Raw genomic sequence first — 7,479 nt, forward strand, 5'->3', positions numbered from 1 at the left:
TCCTTTACCTACTATTAATCATGCTTATGCTATGATAGTAGGAGATGAAAGCCAAAAAGCAGTGATGTCTCACAGCAATAGCATGGGAATGAACACAGTTAGTGCTGACTCTGTGGCTATGTATTCTAAATCTGCATCTACCTCAGGTGTAAATCAGAGATTCAAAAGGAACTTAGTCTTGATTTGTGACTTTTGTAAGTGTAAAGGTCATAGCAAGGAGTATTGCTACAAGATAGTAGGGTATCCACCTGACTTCAAGTAAAAAAGGAAGCCACAAGGCACTGCATCAGATGGTACTCCTGATCAGGTTCACTTCTCCTATGGTATGAATACGAATGTGCAGGTACCAGGATGGGGAAGAAAAAATGATAGCTCTCAGAGTGATCATGGTGTACCAGGTCCTTCTAATTCTTCTAAGTTGCTGAGTCAAGCTGAACAGGATGTGAAGCAGTTGTTGAAGGGTTGCACTTTCACAAAGGATCAATATGATCACATTCTCAAAGGTTTTCAGCACAAGACAGACATTGCCTCATTGGATTGTAATGCTACACCTGCTGCTGCTCATACTGCAGGTAAATCATTACATGTTCCTGATATTAACAGAGTGTGGATTGTAGATACTGGTGCTACTAACCATATGTTATCTGATTTAGATATGTTTATCAAAGGCACTGTTTCGAAATTAGAGGTTCCTAAGGTTGTGTACTTACCTAATGGAGATAGTACTCATGTGACACATGTAGGCTCATGTGCATTAGGAGATAATGGTATTATTTCCAATGTGTTGTATCTACCTGACTTCCAATACAATTTGCTGTCTGTCAGCAAATTAACAAAGGAGCTAGACTGCTCAGTTACTTTCTTCCCTAACTGCTATGTTTTCCAGGAGCTTTACAGTGGAAAGGTGAAGCAAATTGGTGAAGAAACAGGTTGTCTGTATACTCAAAAGCATGTCAGTAATCAAAGGGATATAGCTTTAAGTGTGTCTCAAGTTTCTACAGATATGGAGTTGTGGCATAACGGCTAGGACATGTCTCTTCTGGTGTTCTTGCTAGAATATTTTCTATGAATAAAGAAAGTCAGTGTAAGGTGTCTAAGTGTTTAGTTTGTCCTTATGCTAAGCAAACTAGACTTAGTTTTCCTACTAGCAGTATCAAGAGTTGTGACTGTTTTGAGTTGATTCATGTAGACCTTTGGGGTCCGTATAATACAGCTACGTTTGATGGAAACAAGTATTTTCTTACTATAGTGGATGACTTCTCAAGAATGACTTGTTTGTTTCTTCTTAAACATAAATATGATGTTTGTGCTTCCTTACAATTGTTTGTACAATATGTTCATAATCAATTTGCCAAGACTGTTAAGATAATTAGGTCTAATAATGGCACTGAGTTTGTCAACTCTACTTGTACAAGCATGTTTCAAAGGTTAGGTATTATACATCAGAGATCTTGTCCATATACACCCCAACAGAATGGGGTGGCTGAAAGAAAACACAGGCATCTCCTTGAAGTTACAAGAGCAATCAGATTTCAAGCAAAGATTCCTATCAAGTACTGGGGGCATTGTGTATTAGCAGCAGCCTACATTATCAATAGACTTCCTAGCAGTGTACTTGACTTTCAAACTCCCTATGAGAGATTATATGGTAGCAAACCATTACTGTCTCATTTTAAGACTATTGGTTGTTTATGCTTTGCCAAAAGTCTTACTGAACATGATAAACTAATGCCTAGAGCCAGGTCTGCTATTCATATGGGGTATTCAGCAACACAAAAAGGGTACATTCTTCTGGATCTTACCACCAAAGTTTTTTTTGTAAGCAGAGATGTTATGTTTAGAGAGGACATGTTTCCCTTTGCATCTGATAAGCATTCTGGAAGATACCAGCTATTCACAGATATATTCCAAGACAGTTCAGCTGTCAATTTTCAAGAGTTGTCTCAGCCAGCTTATGTATCTTATAATCCTGAGCATGAAAGTCCTGAACCTGACCTTGCAAATCAGGAGCTTGAACAATTTGGAGATCCAGAACCTATCCAGCATATGCCTGAGAATTCAGCTGATAACTTGACTGCAGTTTGTGATCCTTCAGCAGAACCAAGATCAGGTAGTTCTTCTTTTGGTAATGACACTCTTATGGATTCTAGTCAAGAGGGTCAACTGGTTGTTGTATCACCTGAGATCAGAAGGTCCACTAAAACTAAGCAATCTCCTGCTTGGCTGACTGATTTTGTTACCCAAAAGGCAGTGAAGTATCCTATGGGAAATTATGTGAGCTATAACCATCTCTCCTCCTCTTATCAGTGTTATATTGCTGCTTCTTCCTCACTGAAGGAACCTAGTACATATTCTGAAGCTGTGACAGAACAAAGGTGGATAGATGCTATGCAGTTGGAAATTCAGGCATTAGAAAGCAACAATACATGGGTGGTTACTGATCTTCCCCAAGGAAAGAAACCTATAGGTTGCAGATGGGTGTATAAGATTAAGTATAAGGCTACTGGTGAAATTGAGAGGTTTAAGGCAAGGCTGGTGGCTAAAGGCTACAGTCAACAAAAAGTAATAGATTACAAGGAGACTTTCTCCCCTGTGGTTAAGATGGTCACTGTGAGATCTATAGTCTCTCTTGCAGCATCTCGAAAATGGCATGTTCATCAGATGGATGTCTTTAATGCTTTTCTTCATGGCGATTTAGAGGATGAAATTTATATGCAGCTCCCTCAAGGTTTTGTCAGTCAAGGGGAGAAGGTTTGTAGACTGACTAAGTCCCTATATGGTCTCAAACAAGCACCAAGACAATGGAATCACAAGCTGACTGAAGCTCTTCATGCTCTCAAATTCAGACAGAGTCAGTATGACTATTCTTTGTTTATTCGAGATTCAGAGGCTAGTATAGTCATTGTACTTGTGTATGTAGATGATATGTTGGTTACTGGAAGCAGTCTGAAATTGATTGAAGAGACAAAGCAAGCCTTACAGAAGTGTTTCAAAATGAAGGACCTAGGTGAACTAAAGTATTTTCTAGGTATTGAGTTCACTAGGACAGAACAAGGCATACTTATGCATCAAAGAAAGTATATCTTGGAGCTTATAGCTGAAGTAGGAATGTCAGCAGCAAAGCCTGCAGCAACTCCTATTGATGTTAATATCAAGTTAACATCAAAACAGTATGATGAGCAAATAAGGGACAAGAAGAATTCTGAAGATCAGCTGGTGGATCCAACATCATATCAAAAGCTAATTGGGAAATTGTTGTATCTTAATATGACAAGACCAGATATATCATTTAGCACTCAGACTCTAAGTCAGTTCCTACAGCAGCCAAAGAAGTCACATATGGATGCAGCTTTAAGGGTGGTGAGATATCTCAAGAAACAGCCTGGACAGGGTCTGCTATTAACTAGTTCTTCAAATGAATTGGTTACTGCATGTTGTGATGCAGACTGGGCCTCTTGTCCACTTACCAGGAGATCTGTTACAGGCTACATGATCAAGATAGGCAACTCTTTAGTGTCATGGAAAGCAAAGAAGCAAACCACAGTCTCCAAAAGTTCAGCTGAAGCTGAGTACAAAAGTCTTGCATCGACTGTATCAGAATTAGTATGGTTACTGTCACACCCCAAAACCAGATGTGATGGCACGTGCCCAAACCCCACCGGACACGTCAGCCTAACACCCCAAAACCCGACGATACAGAATTTATAAAACAAGAATAAGATAGAAAGATAAGCGAAAGTTTTTAAATAAACTCAACATAACCCCAGAATTGGTTCACATGTACAAACCTCTAATACAGAATCTGAATAAAATATACAAGTCTCATAGTAAAGTTCTAGAATAGAACAGAACAGTAAATATAGATAACTTGAGGGCACGTCTGGAATGAACCGCTACCTCTCAAGTAAGTCTGGAAGCTCTAATATGAAGATGAGTAATAAGCCGGATCTGATAGAGCTGTCAACCTACACAACTGTGTAGAAGCAAGGGTGAGTACCAAAAGCAACAGGTACTCGCAAGTAACACTAAACTAAGCTAAACTAGCAGCTACAAAACAACTCCTTTCAATCCCAACCGAACCACCGAAACTTCATTCTAACAGCGAACCAACAACCTATACTACACAATTCATAATCAACAGATATATCCAACAGTGTCACAACATCAACCTCATATCCTCATGTAAGAGCAAATAGATCATATATCACATGAAGAGGGGCAAATAGGAAAAATCCACACACCACAGACAAAGATGAAGTCAAATGCGATGCAAATGCAATAATGATGTCATGTAGTCGTGATGCATGTCTGTCCTAAGATACACATCTGTTGACGTAATCAGACCGCGCTGAATACTCAAATCAGAACCCATGGGGGCCACACATGGACCATGTATCACCGCCGGAACCAGATCCCATCGGCATCCAAATCGCTAGCCGGAGCTAGTCCATCTCATATATCTCTAGCCGGAGCTAGTCTCAACTGTGTCTCATATCCATCCATCCTCATATCAGTGTCTCAGAACTCATGCAACAGATAGTTCACACATGGGATGAATAATGAATATGCACATGTCATCAATCACAATCATATCACGATCACATTATAGCATTACACATCATCTGTCTCAATCACAACCATATCACGATCACATCATAGTATTACACATCATCTGTCTCAATCACAACCATATCACGACCACATCATAGTATTACACATCGTCTGTCTCAATCACAACCATATCACGACCACATCATAGCCTACTCATGCTCTTCTATCCCCTCAATATCAGTTATCACATGACTTATTCAACAAATTCAAGTCACATATAACACATTTAGCTCGTTTTATTCCCCATCTTTCAATTACAACAATTTCAATCAACAAATAAAACTCATCCTCAATCCCCATTACTCCCCAACACAATTAGGAAAGTAGTCATGTGTAGTCTAAGAGTTTAACAAAGTTTAGAAGTCACTTGCCTCAAAACACTTCAACTAGTAACTCAAATTTGAGTTTTACCCTTCCGAGCACGCTCCAAATCACCACAATCTATTCATAAATGGAATCTCACAATCAATACGAATCTAACAACACCAATATCGTGAAATTTGGAGAAAAGGGTAAAATGGTCAAAAATAATCTCGTTCCGGAAAATATTCTCGAAATCTGGAAATTTTTAGTGAAAAATGTTCCCCAAGAAATTTAGAATCCAATAGTGAAAACCGTTTCGAAAAAGGAGTTGAAATGAGTTCACAAACTCAAATTTTTTATTAAATTCGGATTAGGCAAAAACCTCCAAATTTTACAGTTGAGATCTCAAATTTTGATGTTAAAATCCATAAATAATCGATGGAAATCAAAGATACAAGTTGGAAATAACTTACCCAATGAATTCCTTGCGAAAACCCACTTGAAATCACCTATTTTCGAGCTCCCAAAGTCTAAAAATGGAGAAATGGGTATTTTTCAAGTTGGGGGAAAATGGCTACTGTTTTTTGACTTAAAAAGGACTGCTATTGCAGCTGAAACACAACAATAACACCAAAGTTTAAGTCTCCGTTGGACCCTCGGGATTCGTTCGGAATCTCGTGCACACAAACTAAATATGTACCCCCACTAAATTCGACGTTCCGGACTCAATGGAACCGTCGGAATTTGAATTCGAGGACTCCTTGACCCGAAATTCAATAAGATGCCAAGAAACTAGTTTAACGCCAAAAAAATTCGAAACTCAAACGGAGCGTCTAAAAATTCAACCAAGACTCATTCTAGACTTAGAATCGCCTCCCGAAACCAACGGTACTCTCGGAATTTCAATCTGAGTCTCGGAACCTCATATGTTAACCAAAGTCAACTCTTTATCAAAATTTCACAACTTTAGCAACTTAGGACCTCAATTCTTCGTTTCAACTCCAAATTCGACTCCGTAACTTAACACAGACCCGTTTCGACATTCTAGAACTGCCGGAATCGACGGAAATCCGATTCGAGTCCCGAAACTCCAAATGACTCGCCAAAGCAATTTTTTTAACCAACTTTAACTCATAAAAACTCAACTTCTCAAAAACTCAACTTTTTACCAACTTTTCCTCAAACCAACTTTACAACCACAAAACATGGGACTCGGGGCAACTACCGAAAGGGCAAAATAGTCATTTCCACGAAAAATTACCAAAATGACCTTTCGGGTCATTACAGTTACTTGGGATGTTAAAGGAAGTAGGAGTTGAAGTGCAGTTGCCAATACAAGTATACAGTGACAGTAAAGCAGCAATACAAATAGCTGCAAATCCAGTCTATCATGAGAGGACAAAACATATTGAAATTGACTGTCACTTCATAAGGGAAAGGATACAACAAGGTTCAATCAAAGTGAATTATATCCCAACAAAAGAACAACCAGCAGATATTTTGACAAAGGGGCTGTCCAGAAGTCAACATGAGTATTTGTTATCCAAGCTAGGAGTGTTGAACATTTTTGCTCCTCCTAGCTTGAAGGGGAGTAATGAGACTTCATCAAAATAGTTGGTTGTTAAGTAGTTAAGAGGTGGTTAGGATGATTAAGGGTAGTATAGTCTTTTCTCTTAAAGTTGTTATAACTAATTCTTTCAATAGTTAGTTACATAAACAACTATAAATACATGTTCATGTAATTGTACAAGTTAGCCTTTTGAGCTCATAAATGGAGTTCTTCTTTCTTCTCTTCTAGTAGCTTCTGTAAATCGTGTCTACGTTCACCATCCCATTATTTCAACTCTATAGCCTGGTGCCTATGATTTTTCTTGTTATGCTATGCCTACAGGTGGTTAGTGTTAGGGTGGATGAGTACTTTTATTCATAAGAAAGCATGGTGAGTTTCTAAATTTTAAAAAATAGTTTTCATGGACAGTACACAGATTGTTATTACTTTACAGTTCATGCTGGGAGTCTAATTACATTTGTACTCTTATTTGTCATTTTGGCTTCAGTTATCGTATTGTTTGTTGTTGCTATTGTTCTTTTCTTCATTGTTTTCACCATGACTTCTTCGCTACTGTATTTGTTTTTCATACTTATCTTTTGATATGCTTTATTTGAGCTGAGAGTCTATCGAAAACAGCCTCCTACGAACACACCACCCTCCCCAGGCCCCACTTGTGAGATTACACTCGGTATGTTGTTGTTATCCGTCATTTTGGAATTTATATGGGGATTAGATTGCAGAGACTGAGGATGCAAGAATTGTCAGAGAATTTGCTGAGCTAGTGGATGCAAGTGAAGCTTATCTTGCCCTGGTGAGATGCGATTACACTGTTTATAGTAATTGCTAAAGACATTCATTTCTTTCTTAGCTTAATTAACATAGATTATGCTAAAATACTTACTCTGTTCTTAAGAATGGGGAAGAATCTTCTGAAGCTCAATCTCAGGAGAAGCATGTAGCAGCAACCATATCAGAGAGGTAAGACTACTCCAGTTTTACATGTTGAACATCCA

Source organism: Solanum verrucosum, unplaced genomic scaffold (genome assembly GCF_900185275.1).
Source record: "Solanum verrucosum unplaced genomic scaffold, falcon-dt-bn FXZP01000253.1, whole genome shotgun sequence".
NCBI lineage: Eukaryota > Viridiplantae > Streptophyta > Magnoliopsida > Solanales > Solanaceae > Solanum > Solanum verrucosum.